At 43.5% G+C, this 15486-nt stretch overlaps 2 pseudogenes; one reads left to right on the top strand and one right to left on the bottom strand.

Annotated features, from left to right (window-relative positions):
- The first annotated feature begins 8652 nt into the window (after positions 1 to 8652).
- Positions 8653 to 9090, top strand: LOC128054802 (NADH dehydrogenase [ubiquinone] 1 beta subcomplex subunit 8, mitochondrial-like; annotated as a pseudogene).
- A 5187-nt stretch (positions 9091 to 14277) lies between these two features.
- Positions 14278 to 15074, bottom strand: LOC128054801 (TLE family member 5-like; annotated as a pseudogene).
- Positions 15075 to 15486: the final 412 nt, after the last annotated feature.

Genomic DNA, 15486 nt, shown 5'->3' with positions numbered 1-15486 from the left:
ACCTCTAACGGGAAATTTTGGCTCAAGAACTTCACATCAACCTAGCCAAACTTTTGGGAACTGAGCTGCAGTTTGAGACTCTTCCTACCCAAACCTCCTTCTTTCCTCCTCTCTTTTCACAGGTATCATCATGATCAGAAGCCTCTCTCAGCTTACTCCTGCTTCCTTTATGCTTCACAACAACATATGAATCTCTTGCCCATATAATCCCATCTTGGCATCTGCTTCTTGGAGGACCATGAGTAACACTTGATATTTAAGGCCTTGAGACTGGGGGAGTTGCTCAAGGTTGTGAGTGCAGATAGAAATGAGAAGGGAACTGAGGTCTGGGGGCTCTCCAGCATTGAGTGAAGGAGAAGAGAAAATTAACAGCAGAGACCAAGAAGGGGTGGCTAGCAAAGTAGCCAAGAGAATGTGGTGTTCTTGAAACCAAGTAAAGACAGTGTATCTGAGAAAAGGAATAATTGACTATGTCAGGGATGCTGCCCGGTTGTGTAAACTAGGGGTCATGGGTTTAGCAAGATTAAACTCACAGTGACTTTGACAAGAGCAATTTTAGTGGAGGGTGTGGATGAGGCCTGATTGGTGTGTGTTTAAGAGAGAATACGAAAACCATTTCAAGTTTTCGTACCTGGGATTTTTCAGGAGTGCTAACTAGAACAACCTTATCGAGGTGATGTGTTGCAAAGAGAAACCGGGAAATGGGGCAGTAGCTGGCCGGGGAACTGAGATCAACAAAAGGATTTTTAAATATGCTCGAGATAATGGCATATTGGTATGCTGATAGTGGGCTGACCCAGTAAGGATAAAAAAAAAATTATTGACATAAGCAGAAAATGAATCACTGTTGAAGTGGAGTGCTGGTGACTCTGTGAGAAAGGATGAGGTCACTGAAGGGGGAAACTCTTTAAAGAGGATTCACTCCAACTCCCTGCTCCTCCCAGGCCCATGCCTTGCCTGAGGTCAGTTACCCTTGAGTCCCTGAAATAAAACAGAATTTCCCATCCTTTCAGGGAATTTCACAGAGACTTTCTTAGCACTTAAATTTTCAGTTCCCTCTTTGCATTTGGTATCTAGAGATTTCACATAGCCTCTTGTGATTTTTGACTATACCTCTAAGCTTATTTTAAAACTAACCCATTTCGTGTTTTTGAATCTGGAGTTTTTTTCTGGCTATCTCAGTTTACTATCTTAGTGGAAGTCGGAGTCTCCTGCAGGGATTTTTTTCTCAAGTGCAGATCTTGTTAGGGTACTTCTTTGATGGTTTACAGTTATAGGAATAAGATCCAGGCTTCTCGTGATGACGTGTAAAACCTGTTTCTTTCTTGTCTGGCTCCTAGCTGTCCATCTCTTGCAGTCTCAGGAGACATGAATAGCTCTTAAGACTCACCATGCTTTCTAGTGCCCCCTTGTCTTTGTATATATTGCTCTCTTCCCTATAAAGGCATCCCTTCTCCATAAGTCTGAAGCTTGCTCACCCTATAAGACTCATTTTGGGAGCTAATGCCTAAGACCAATCTTTCCAACTCACCTCATCCCCAAGAGTAGTTTAAACGCCTATCTCATGTGCTTCCGCACTCATAGCTCGGGGAGCGCTTTTTGCCCTGAGTATCATTGCCTATTTGTGTGTTGGTTTCCTCCGTCTGGTTGGCTCCTGGCTGCCTCTAGCATTTCCAGTGCTTCTAAATCCTAGGCATACTGTACCTTGGTAAATGTTGGGTGCTCTTCCCGGGTTGCTTAGGTGGTAAAGAATCCATTTGCAATGCAGGAGATGCAGGTTTGCTCCCTGGGTCAGGGAGATTCCCTGGAGAAGGGAATGATTACCTAATCCAGTATTCTTGCCTGGAGAATTCCATGGACAGAGGAGCCTGGAAGGCTATAGTCCATGGGATTGCAAAGAGTCAGACATTACTGAGTGACTAACACACATAAGTTTTCTGTATGAGTCACAGAAGTCTCAAATTTCTTCTGGATAGGGAAATATATCTCAATAATATTTTTAATAAAATATATTTTGTTGATTGTTAAAGCCTTTATATAGCATTGACACAACTCAGATAAATAAAGACTGTTGGAATTTCAAATCTAGAGAGAGTCTAGATATTCTTGTTCAGTCACTCAGTCGTGTGTGACACTTTGCAACCTCACAGACTGCGGCACACCAGACTTCCCTGTCCTTCACTATCTCCCAGAGTTTGCTCAAACTCTTGTCCATTGAGTTGATGATGCCATCCAGTCATCTCATCCTCCATCACCCCCTTCTCCTCCTGCTCTCAATCTTTCCTAGCATTAGGGTCTTTTCCAATGAGTTGGCTCTACTCATCAAGTGGACAAAGTATTGAAGCTTCAGCTTTAGCATCAGTCCTTCTAGATCGAATAGTTTGATCTTCTTGCTGTTAAAGGGACTCTCAAGAGTCTTCTCCAGCACCACAGCTCAAAAGCATTGATTTTTCTGCATTCAACCTTCCTTATGGTCCAACTCTCACGTCCATACATGTGCTTGTGCTTAGTTGCTCAGTCGTGTCCAACTTTTTGCAACCCCGTGAACTATAGCCTGCCAGGCTCCTCTGTCCCGGGAAGAATACTGGAGTGATTTGCCGTGCCCTCCTCCAGGGGATCTTCCCAATCCAGGGATGGAATCCAGGTCTCCTGCATTGTAGGCGGATTCTTTACTGAGCCACCAGGGAAGCCCAAGAATACCATAGATTTGACAATACGGATCTTTGTTGGTAAAGTGATGTTTTGCTTTTTGGTATACTGTCTAGTTTTGTCACAGCTTTTCTTTCAAGGAGCAAGCATCTTTTAATTTCATGGGTGCAGTCACCATCTGCAGTGAGTTTGGAGCCCAGGAAAATAGTCTGTCACTGTTTCCATTGTTTCCCTATCTATCTACCATGAAGTGATGGGACCAGATGCCATGATCTTACTTCTTTGAATGTCGAGTTTTAAGTCAGCTTTTTCACTCTTCTTTCACCTTCATTAAGAGCTCTTTAGTTCCTCTTTGCTTTATGCCATAAGGCGGTGTTATCTGCATATATGAGGTTATCGATATTTCTCCCAGCAGTCTTGATTCCAGCTTGTGCTCCATCCAGCCTGGCATGATGTACTCTGCATAGAAGTTAAATAAGCAGGGTGACAATATACAGCTTTGACATACTCCTTTCCCAATTTGGAACCAGTTCATTGTTTCATGTCTAGTTTCAATTGTTGCTTCTTGACCTGCATACAGGTTTCTCAGGAGGCAGGTAAGGTGGTCTGGTATGCTCATCTCTTTCAGAATTTTCCACAGTTTGTTGTGATCCACACAGTCAAAGGCTTTAATGTAGTCAGTGAAGCAGAAATAGATGTTTTCCTGAAATTCCCTTGCTTTTTCTATGATTCAACAAATGTTGGCAACTGGATTGAAATTCTTAGAGATGACTTAACTCATCTCCTTTATTTCCTGCATAAAAAAATGTATCTTTCTGTGTACCAATGTCTGTGTCTGTCTACAGTGTATGAGAATGCCTCTTTCTGCTCACACTTTCTTCCTAGACTAGGTATTTTCAGTGACTTATATCTTTGATAGTAAATTGGGTGTATTGTATATATTTATTGGCAATTTATCTTTCTTCATTTCTGAAGTGTCTGTTTATATCCTTCTCTCAGTTTTAATAGGGATGCTGATATTTTTCATATTTATTTGTAAGTGCATTTTATAACTAGAGATATTAACCCTTTGTTTCTCATATATACTACAAGAGTTTTTCTAGACTTGTTTGACTTTCTTTAGAGTGTCTTCTTCTGTGCCAGTGGTCAAATATGTCAGTTTTCCTTTTTGGTTTCCAAACTTGATGCCATTCTAGGGATTACCTTCTTCACTCAGATTATAACAGAACAGATTATAGAACTGTTATATCCCTAAGAAAACCATAATTGAAAAAGACACATGTACCTCAGTGTTATTAACTGCAGCACTATTTAGAATAGCCAGGGCTTCCCTGGTAACTCAGCTGGTAAAGAGTCTGTCTGCAATGCATGAGACCTCAGTTTGATTCCCAGGTCGGGAAGATCCCCTGGAGAAGGGAACAGCTACCCACTCCAGTATTCTTGCTTGGATAATTCCATGGACAGAGGAGCCGGGCAGGCTACAGTCCATGGAGTTGCAGAGTCAGGCACGACTGAGCAACTTTCACTTTCTTTCATTTCAGAATAGCCAGGACATGGACGCAACCTAGATGTCCGTCAAGAGAGGAATGGATGAAGAAGTTGTGGTGGATATATACAATGGAACACTACTCGATCACGAAAAGGAACAAATTTGAGTCAGTTCTAGTGAGGTGGATGAACCTAGAGCCTGTTAATACACAGTGAAGTAAATCGGAAAGAGAAAAACAAATATTGTATATTAACACATATATATGGAATCTAGAAAAATGGTAGTGATGAATCTATGGGCAGGGCAAGAATAGAGACTCAGACATAGAGAACAGACGTATGGACACAGGGAGAGAAGCACTGAAATATATGTATTACCATATGCAAAACAGACAGCTAATGGGAAGTATGGTGTAACACAAGGAGCTTACCCCGTGCTCTGTGACAACCTAGAGGGGTGGAATGTGGTAGGAGGTGGGAGGGAGGCTCAAGAGGGAAGGAATATATGTGTACCTATAGCTGATTCATGTTGATGTATGGCAGAAACCAACACAACTTTGTAGGGCAATTGTCCTCCAATTAAAAATAAATAAATAAAAAAACTGTTCTATATTTAACATAGTGTGCTGAGTGGCTCAGCTGTGTCTAACTCTTTGCGACCCCATGGACTGTAGCCTGCAAGGTTCCTCTGTCCATGGGATTTCTGAGGCAAGAATACTGGAGTTGTTGGCATACCCTACTCCAGGGGATCTTCCTGACTCAGGGATCAAACTTGGATCTCTTGTGTCTCCTGTATTGGCAGGAAGATTTTTTTACCATTGTGCTACCTGGGAAGCACCATTTAACAGTACATTTTATTATTATTTTTTACATTTCAGATTTTAGTCCACCTAACTTTTTTTTAATGTGAGAAAATAATCTCACTTTATTTGCCCTCACATTTTTAATCGAATTGCTCCAATGCTGTTTCTACAGTTTTATATGTTACTAATTCTGAAGGAGATCAGCCCTGGGATTTCTTTGGAAGGAATGATGCTGAAGCTGAAACTCCAGTCCTTTGGCCACCTCATGCAAAGAGTTGACTCATTGGAAAAGACTCTGATGCTGGGAGGGATTGGGGGCAGGAGGAGAAGGGGACAACAGAGGATGAGACTGCTGGATGGCATCACTGACTCGATGAATGTGAGTCTGAGTGAACTCCAGGAGTTGGTGATGGACAGGGAGGCCTGGTGTGCTGCGACTCATGAGGTCGCAAAGAGTCGGACACGACTGAGCGACTGAAATGAACTGAACTGAACTGAATTCAAAGTGAAGGCACTGGTATATTTTCATTAAGAGCACAGAGAGGAGGGCAGAGATGTCTGGATCTCCTTGCTGAGCGCTAGCTCTGCCTATTCTCTGATGTTGTGAGGTTTAATGGAGATGTATATATGACATACTGGCACCGGAGAGGAATGTACTGTCATTGGGCACCTTTATGACTTAGTAGTAGTAGCATTAATTGATTTTTTCTTCTCTGGACTCTATTTTATTGTGTTGATCTGTTCATCTATACCTGTCTCAGGATCAGTTCAATTCAGTTCAGTCGCTCAGTCGTGTCCGACTCTGCGACCCCATGAATCACAGCACGCCAGGCCTCCCTGTCCATCAATACTGCTTTAATTTCCTGCAGTGTGATCAAATATCTTATTATCTATTAGGCAAAATCCCTTGTGTGGGTTTTAATTTCTTGTAAATAATATGAAACATCTTTTTTATTGCACATATAACAGTACATTTCATTGCTCCTTTTCCTTGTCCTTAGTTATTATAAAACCATCTCAATGTTTTTTAGGGTTTAGTGTTTTAGTATTCAGAATGTAATTCTAATTCAGAAGTTTAGGAAAAGATGGCAAACAATGGATGTCATAAGAAAAAGTTGAATAGTTTAGGGTTATTTGGATTGACTTGATGTATCAAGGCTATGGTTTTTCCAGTGGTCATGTATGGATGTGAGAGTTGGACTGTGAAGAAAGCTGAACACAGAAGCATTGATGCTTTTGAACTGTGGTATTGGAGAAGACTCTTGAGAGTCCCTTGGACTGCAAGGAGATCCAACCAGTCCATTCTAAAGGAGATCAGCCCTGGGTATTCTTTGGAAGGAATGATGCTGAAGCTGAAACTCCAGTACTTTGGCCACCTCATGTGAAGAGTTGACTCTTTGGAAAAGACTCTGATGCTGGGAGAGATTGGGGGCAGGAGGAAAAGAGGACGACAGAGAATGAGATGGCTGGATGGCATCACCAACTCGATGGACTTAAGTTTGAGTGAACTCCGGGAGTTGGTGGTGTAGGCCTGGCGTGCTGCGATTCATGGGGTTGCAAAGAGTCGGGTATGACTGAGCGACTGAACTGACTGACTAACTGATGTATCATGAAGAAGAAATTAACTTGTTATGTTCCATTGCTTCTGAGAACCAAATGAGGAAATAGGTTTAAATTGCAACATGGGTTTTGGTTAAACAAAAACAAATAATTTTTCTTAAAAAAAAAAAAGTAAGTCTGATTAAGGAGTGAAGCATACTGTCAAAGAAAATGTTAAACACTATTCTGAGGTTTTCTGATTCTTTCTTATATCTTTGTACATGCTTGGCCTGTGGAAGGGAAAGGAGCATCTCTCTGTTGATTGTTTAAGGGGCTTTCTAACTTTAGGATTCCATGAATGTTAACCTTTAATGCAAGCTAACCTGCATTTTGGGAACACTCCATGCATGTCAGGAACCAAAGTGCCATCATCCTCAACAGAGAGGAGTCTAGTTTAATAATAGTTTTGCACAATAATATACAAGTCTTAAAAGCATTTGTTTTTCTTTATTTTAATCATCTTCTCTTGACTTGTCATTAGTATTTCGAGCATATGAATGAGTCATTATCTCTTAAAGCATGCCTCTTCCTTTGTTTACTTTTTGCACATATGCCTCGAGACAGGGAGCAGCAGGAAATGGCCCATTACTGGCCACTATCGAATAGTGATCTGCAATTTCTTTCGCTGCATGGTTTATTTTTTTTTAAATTCACACATCCACTCACTTTATTAATGCTTTTCCACACCTAATGCACGTTTCTGATGCTGCTTTACATTTGAGAAAATTCTCAAAATATCACAAGTGAGCTGGAAACAGAGAAATAATGGAGACTTTGGGCACTACAGTTCCCAGCAAGGTCTTAACTTTCTCGTAACTTTGTTGCTTTGGATTAACATCAATCCACCAAATGTTCCTGGGGTTACTCTTACAGTGGGTGTTGTGAGATTCAAAAGAAATATTTATTTATTTCATTATTCATTCAATAGTTAGCAAATATTTATTGAGAGCCCCAGATAGATGCTGGAATCTACTGGAAAGAAACTACACCCAAAGTTTTCAGTCCAGCCAGGTTTGCAGACATAAGTGTTATGAGTGCTATAAAAAAAGAAGAGGGATCAAATTTATTTATTCAACATGCATCTCCTGACCCTCCTTCTTGCTTTGTGCAAAGCATAAGTGTTACATAAATTGGGAAATGGATCAACAGAGGCTTCCTTTAAGGAGTTGAGTGCCAGCTAAAAATATAGCGACTTTCAGAAGTCAAAGGTAAATAAGTTGCCCTTGGAGTGCATGAGCCAGATAATCACCGAGGCACTGGCAGAAATTTCCCTCCTGTCTTCCTACTGCCTGCCACCCTGAGAGCCACGCAGCACATAGACTGCCATTTCCAGGGAGGCAGCAGGGCAGCTGCGGAAGCCACACCAAGCTGGCAGGTGGAGAGGTCAGCAGAAGGACCTGAAGTGTCAGTGGAGGGGAAAGGAAGCAGAAAGAGATATCTTCCCAGCCAGGGAAGCTTCTGAACAGGCCCAGGTGAGGGACAAGTATAGGTTTCTACAGCCATGTTCTTCACCTGTGCTCTGAAAATGGGAGTTTCACATCCTTTCCAACTTATGTCTAAATCCTAAATCACATCAAGAACCATGCCTTCCCTCCCCTCACCCAACCATTCATTCAATCAGCCATCAAATTGTTCTGCCAAAACTTCACATTTCTCATTGACTGGCCTTTCTCATAGAGCTCTTCCTCCATTTTTTCCCCCCTTCTGGGTGGTTTTCAACCTTGGCTACATATTGGAATTATCTGGGGAGTACTTGATGCTTGACTTCCATCCCAGAGATTCTGATTTAAATGGTCTGAAATATGGCCTGGGTATCATGATTTTTAAAAGCTCTCCAAGTAATTCTAATGTACTTACAAGGTTTAGACTCATTAGTCTTAAAAATAATGTGATCAATGTTCCATCTAATTCATTAAAGGAAAGAGAGAACTGCTAATCATGTTCATCTGTTTGTCAGGAAAAAAATCACAAACTTGGATTAGACCCATAGGATTTTAAGTAGATATTTGGTTAGGATTGTTGTCTATAAAGAGTTTCCAGGGAAGAAGATGAAGATGGCAGTGGCCAGGGGATGGTCCTGTGAGACTGAAGGATATAGAGGGCAGGGTGAAATATGGTGTCTTTGGGAGCATGGACAGCTCCTACATCATGAAGGACATGCTCCCAGGACCCTATCCCAAGACCCTAGAAGAACAAGTAGCTAAAGCTAAGAAGTATAACATGCAGGTGGAAAATGAGGAGCCCTGGCTGGATGATGGCATGGGATATGGCAACTACCTGAAGTTCCCTGACAGTTCACAGCAGGAGAGGGATCCATGGTGTGACTGGGACCACCCAGATCTGATGTTGAACTGGGGTGAACCAAGGCTCTGGGACCCGGGTGTGTATATCAGGAAACATATGGATGTGTCCTCCATGCCTGTTTCTTGGAATCTCACATGTAAGCAGCTCCGCAGCTTCACGGCCTTCATGACGTTCATGTTTTGGGTGTGGGGAGAATTATGCCACTCACCTGCCCATGGGTGGAATCAAAGGTGCATCTTTATACTGATCAGCAACTGGAAGCGGTCTGCAATCCCACCACAGAGATGGAGCTGGTGGTTCATTGTGAGATGTGGGGAGGCTTTGTTCCCCTTAAGTGGCTCTCTTATCCCTGGAGATTGAACCTTAATAAAATTCCTAATGAAACTTAGTGCTGTGGAAGTAAGAAAAAAGCAGAAAGAAAAAAGAGGTTCTACTTCAGTGTGGAGTTGTAGAAGCAAGTTCAGAAGGAGGCAGTATGTGAATACTGTGGTGGCATCATGGACTGAATATTTGTGTCCCCTTAGAATTCATACATTGAAATTCTAACTCCCAATGTAATGGGAAAAGGAGGTGGGACGTTTGGGAGGTAACCAGGTCATGAAGGTGTAGGTCTAATTCATGGGACTAGTGAGAGACCCCAGAGAGCTCTCTCTCTTTCTGCCCTGTGAAGATACAATGAGAAGATGGCAGTCTGCAACCTGGAAGAGGACCTTCTGTATCCATTTGATTTTAGTATCTCCTTATTGTTTAAGCCACCTGGTCTATAACACTTCTGTTTTAGCAGTTCAAGCTAAGACACGTTATGGCAATTAATCAACGGAGTTAGCATAAAGGAAGGTGAGGAGTTGTAAGCAAGCATTATCATGTTGGATTATCAGGAGCTCAGGCTTTTCTAAGAAATTTTATACAATTTAATCAGTTCATTTGGGCATGTGGACAAAGGATTGCTTAATGCACTGAACAGTGACAGATAGTTCTAAGAGGAGTTGATTGCCTTCTTCAGATATCCAAAGGGTTTTGTCATCAGTTCAGTTCAGTTCAGTTCAGTTTAGTCGCTCAGTCGTGTCTGACTCTTTGCGACCCCATGAATCGCAGCACACCAGGCCTCCCTGTCCATCACTAACTCCTGGAGTTCATTCAGACTCGCATCCATTGAGTCAGTGATGCCATCCAGCCATCTCATCCTTGGTCGTCCCCTTCTTCTCCTGCCCCCAATCCCTCCCAGCATCAAAGTCTTTTCCAATGAGTCAACTCTTTGCATGAGGTGGCCAAAGTACTGGAGTTTCAGCTTTAGCATCATTCCTTCCAAAGAAATCCCAGGGTTGATCTCCTTCAGAATGGACTGGTTGGATCTCCTTGCAGTCATAGAATGAAAATTAGATTCTTTGGAGCCAGAAGAAAGAATGAGGGTCAAAAAGGCAGTGCTTCATGGAAACATATATTCATTCAATATAAGGGGAACACTGTTGTCTTTTCAAAATGCTGCCAAGTAGTGAAGTGGGCAGCCTCAATGGGTAGAGAGATTCTTAACTCAGGAAATATTAAATCGAAGACTGCAAAATCTTTTATTGGTTATTCTTTTTGTGAGAGATGGGTATATGTGAGAGAGATGGTAGGAAGAGGCATGGTATCCACAAGTCATTGTGATGTAAATGCTCATGTTTAAACATGTACATTTGTGTAACACACATGTATAGAACTTAGACTTTTCTTTACTAAAAAAAAAAAACCTTGAAATGAGAAAAGAAAATGCAGACAAGGTTGAGGCCTGGATCCCCTGGAAATCAAGGCCTGTGTAAGTCTTTCTTCTCATCTCCATTTCTTACACTGCTCACTGCCACTTAGAAAAAGTGGCCTAGGATAGGGTCAGCAATCTGCCATGTATATAGAGAGGAGGGGCTTGGGTCAGCTATCAAAAGACTGAGGCAGAGTGCCGTGTGGACTTGACACTCTCTGACCTTTCTGTTCTCCGGCTTCACATGAACCCTGTTCTTTGACCCTCAGGTCTCTAAACAACCATGGTGCCTCTCTGCTGTGCACACCTGACCCCTGCCTTCAAGGTGTCTGCTGCAGAATGCCATCCTAATGCTCTCATGTCTGTTATTCTGTCCTTTCCTCTCCAACCTCCTTTCTACCAGATTCCCTCCCAAACTTTCCTGTCTGTTTAATCCCCAAATATAACGATCTGAGACATTCATGTTAGTGTTTTGAATTGGCTCACCTATCCTTGGGAATCAAGAAAGTAAGTGGAGGTGCTCTGGGATATGTGTGGTGGATTTGGAGGGTAGGGGTTGGCGTGTGGACCTGCAGAGAACTTTTTTCTTGTCCTCAGTTCCAGGGCCAGGCAACCTGGAAGCCTATTTGCAAGACGCCAAAGTTTGATTTAGTTTATGGGTGCTGAGATGAAAAGTGTTACCCTTCTTAGCCAGGTATTTCTTTCTTTTATAAAACTGGGCAAGTTATAGACATTGTTCCTGTAATAATTTCTATGCACAATAACTACAAAAACATTTCTCATATAAAGTTCAGTTTTAGCATGGAAGAGAAAGTAAGTATGGCACATTTCCAAAGTAGCAGAAGGAATATTTGCAGGAAGAACATCATCTGTTTCTTGTAATGAACACTCACCTGTGCAACACCCAGGGGCCTTAGGGTTTCTCTAAGAATTTTATTTCAGTTCAGTTCAGTTCAGTTGCTCAGTCGTGTCCAACTCTTTGCGACCCCATGAACTGCAGCACGCCAGGCCTCCCTGTCCATCACCAACTCCTGGAGTTAACTCAGACTCATGTCCATCGAGTCTGTGATGCCATCCAGCCATCTCATCCTCTGTCATCCCCTTCTCCTCCTGCCCCCAATCCCTCCCAGCATCAGAGTCTTTTTCAATGAGTCAACTCTTCGCATGAGGTGGCCAAAGTACTGGAGTTTCAGCTTTAGCATCATTCCTTCCAAAGAAATCCCAGGGCTGATATCCTTCAGAATGGACTGGTTAGATCTCCTTGCAGTCCAAGGGACTCTCAAAAGTCTTCTCCAACACCACACTTCAAAAGCATCATTTCTTCAGTGCCCAGCCTTCTTCACAGTCCAACTCTCACATCCATACATGACCACAGGAAGAACCATAGCCTTGACTAGATGGACCTTAGTCGGCAAAGTAATGTCTCTGCTTTTGAATATGCTATCTAGGTTGGTCATAACTTTTCTTCCAAGGAGTAAGCATCTTTTAATTTCATGGCTGCAGTCACCATCTGTAGTGATTTCAGTAGTGTGCTGTAAAAGAATAAAACTGGGAGCTTCTTTTTCTTGAAGTAAAAATAGCAAGATTTTCTTCTGTCTGGGAAGACTTTTTTTTGGTCTGGGAAGATTTAAAATACTTTTTTTCTGGTTTTTATTTTTATTGCATTTATTTATTTAATGGGTGAACTCAGAGGTTAAAGCATCTGCCTGGAATGTGGGAGACCCGGGTTTGATCCCTGGGCTGGGAAGATCCCCTGGAGAAGGAAATGGCAACCCACTCCAGTACTCTTGCCTGGAGAATCCCATGGAGGGAGAAACCTGGTAGGCTACAGTCCATGGGGTTGCAAAGAGTCAGACATGACTGAGCGACTTCACTTTCACTTTCACTTCTCATCTTTATTCCTAGGTGGCGCAGTGGTAAAGAATCTGCCGGCCAATGCAGGAGAATCAAGAGACTCAGTTTTGATCCCTGGGTTGGGAAGTTCCCCTGGAGGAGGGCATACTGACCCACTCCAGTATTCTTGCCTGGAGAATCCCATGGACAGGGGAGCCTGGCAGGCTACAGTCCATAGGGTTACAAAGAGTTGGACATGACTTAGCAGCTGAACAACAACAACTTTATTTGGAAAGGGGAGAAAGGGAATTCCGGGTCATCACCTGCCCCACCCTGCTCCATGATCTAAACATGCTGTCCCCAATCCCTTTTTCTTTCTTGGGTGAGGGGAGAGAACCAGGTGGGCATGGGTATCGGGAAGTAGGGGAGGATGAGTGTGGAGGAGGGGGAGTCATGGGGACTCCGGTGCAGCAGGGTCAGCTAACATTGTGGTTGCATGCAGTGCCAGGGTAGGAGGTGGGGTGTTCCAGGAGGGGCTCACAGGAGGATGTCAATTACATGTGTGTAAGTCCAGGAATGGCAGCCGGTGTTGACCTGCTAGACATTTTGCTCCCTTCTAACCTGGCCTCCCATTTGCACTTCTAGAGTGCAGCTTGCCTTGTCTGTGGCCTGAGGAGGTATTCACCGTTTCAGGCTGCACGGGGAGAGGAGGGAGACCAAGAGTCAAGGGTAGGAGCAAAGTCGGGGATGGCACATTGGCAGGGCAAGGGCCCCAATAGGTGCTACCATAAATACTAGCAGAGTTTAGCCAGTCCTGAGCATGGAACAAGAGACTGGTTCCAAATAGGAAAAAGAGTACGTCAAGGCTGTATATTGTCACCTTGCTTATTTAACTTATATGCAGAGTACATCATGAGAAACACTGGGCTGGAAGAAGCACAAGCTGTGATCAAGATTGCTGGGAGAAATCTCAATAACCTCAGATATGCAGATGACACCACCCTTATGGCAGAAAGTGAAGAAGAACTAAAGAGCCTCTTGATGAAAGTGAAAGAGGAGAGTGAAAAAGTTGGCTTAAAGCTCAACATTCAGAAAACGAAGATCATGGTATCTGGTCCCATCACTTCATGGGAAATAGATGGGGAAACAGTGGAAACAGTATCTGACTTTATTTTTTAGGGCTCCAAAATCACTGCAGATGGTGACTGCAGCCATGAAATTAAAAGACATTTACTCCTTGGAAGAAAAGTTATGACCAACCTAGATAGTGTATTAAAAAACAGAGACATTACTTTGTCAACAAAGATCCGTCTAGTCAAGGCTATGGTTTTTCCAGTGGTCATGTATGGATGTGAGAGTTGGACTATAAAAGAAAGCTGAGTGCCAAAGAATTGATGCTTTTGAAGTGTGGTGTTGGAGAAGACTCTTGAGAGTCCCTTGGACTGCAAGGAGATCCAACCAGTCCATCCTAAAGGAGATCAGTTCTGGGTGTTCATTGGAAGGACTGATGTTGAAGTTGAAACTCCAATACTTTGGCCACCTCATGCGAAGAGCTGACTCATTAGAAAAGACCCTGATCCTGGGGAAGATTGAGGGCAGGAGGAGAAGGGGACCACAGAGGATGAGATGGTTGGATGGAATCACCGACTCAATGGACATGGGATTGGGTGGACTCCAGGAGATGGTGATGGACAGGGAAGCCTGGTATGCTGCAGTTCATGGGGTCACAAAGAGTTGGACACAACTGAGCAACTGAACTGAACTGAATGAGCATACCATGTCTTATGATGAACCTGGCTCTTTCTCCGGGTCTGTCTCCCTTTTGTCCCCTCCCCTCTGCATCTCAGCTACCCACTCTCTGACTTCTTACCTGCCATCATCCTTCTGGTGGGTACCACCATCATGCCCATTATTGTCTTCCTTGGAGAGGTGAGCCAGGGAACACAGACAGGTAAGAAGAGGCCAGTGCCTGTGCTAAGTCCCAGCAGTGAAGGGTCTGTAGCTTCCCCAGGCAGTGGCATCAGGGCAGGGCAAGAGCCTGGAGCTGGGAAGCTGATGGGCTTGGAGTTTCTGTCAGATGATGGCGTTCAGCTCAGGAACTGTAACCTGCTTATTAGCCCACTGGATGGTTCCTAAGAACTGCTGCTACTGCTCTGGGAAAAGGTAGGGTGGGTCCTAGCACTTATCCCATTCAGCACCTTGAAGATTTCAGCTTGCTTATGCATCTTGATGTTAAAGCTGCAGGATATTTTGTGTGCTTAGTTCCTCAGTCATGTTTGACTCTTTTGTGACTCCATGGACTGTAGCCCACCAGGCTCCTCTGTCCATGGAATTCTCCAGGCAAGAATAATGGAGTGGGCAGTCATTCCCTTCTACAGGGGATCTTCCCGATCCAAGGACTGAACCCACATCTCCTACATTGGCAGGAGGATTCTTCACCACTGAGGCACCTGGGAGGCCCTAGGATATTTTGCAGTACATCACGTAATGATGCTGGTCTCTGGCTTCTTGCTGGCCAGCTTGTCACATTCGAGTTTCAGACTATGGTACTGAGCCTGCAGCAGCTGAAACTCATCTTTGATGAGGTCACAGGGGTGTGAGGTGGTGAATTTGAGTTGCTGGAGTGGGTGTGACCAGCCAGAATGCCTGCTTTGTGCCGACATCTTGTTAAGTCATGGCGGGGTTGCGCCCAGGCTCCAACTGCTCAGGGCAATCTTGCCTTTTTCTCCGCAGCACAGATCCGCAGCTCCCAGGGCCTTCACTGCAGCCTCCTGTGCCTAGCCTCGCCTGCTTCCTGCTTTCTGTCTTTTTACATGGCTTATCTGAATTTTGTAAATCAGACTTCCCCTCCCCTAAGAGCAGAAATGTGGGTAAGAATAGCAAACATCTGAGAAAGTGAGCTGCAACAGATTTTATTTCCCCCTGCCCTAATAAGGACTAGCAGTCTAGCATAAGTTAAAATTTCTTTCTCAACACTCTCAACCTCACCTCTAGAAATTTCATCTATGAAATTTTGCCTGGTTGATAGCTGGAAGAATAATATCCTTCCCCCACTCCCCGCCAACTAGCTCTCTC

The sequence above is a fragment of the Budorcas taxicolor genome, chromosome 10, assembly GCF_023091745.1.
Source record: "Budorcas taxicolor isolate Tak-1 chromosome 10, Takin1.1, whole genome shotgun sequence".
In the NCBI taxonomy this organism is placed as follows: domain Eukaryota; kingdom Metazoa; phylum Chordata; class Mammalia; order Artiodactyla; family Bovidae; genus Budorcas; species Budorcas taxicolor.
The sequence above is the reverse complement of the archived record's forward strand: the minus strand, read 5'-3'. Positions and strand labels throughout refer to the sequence as shown.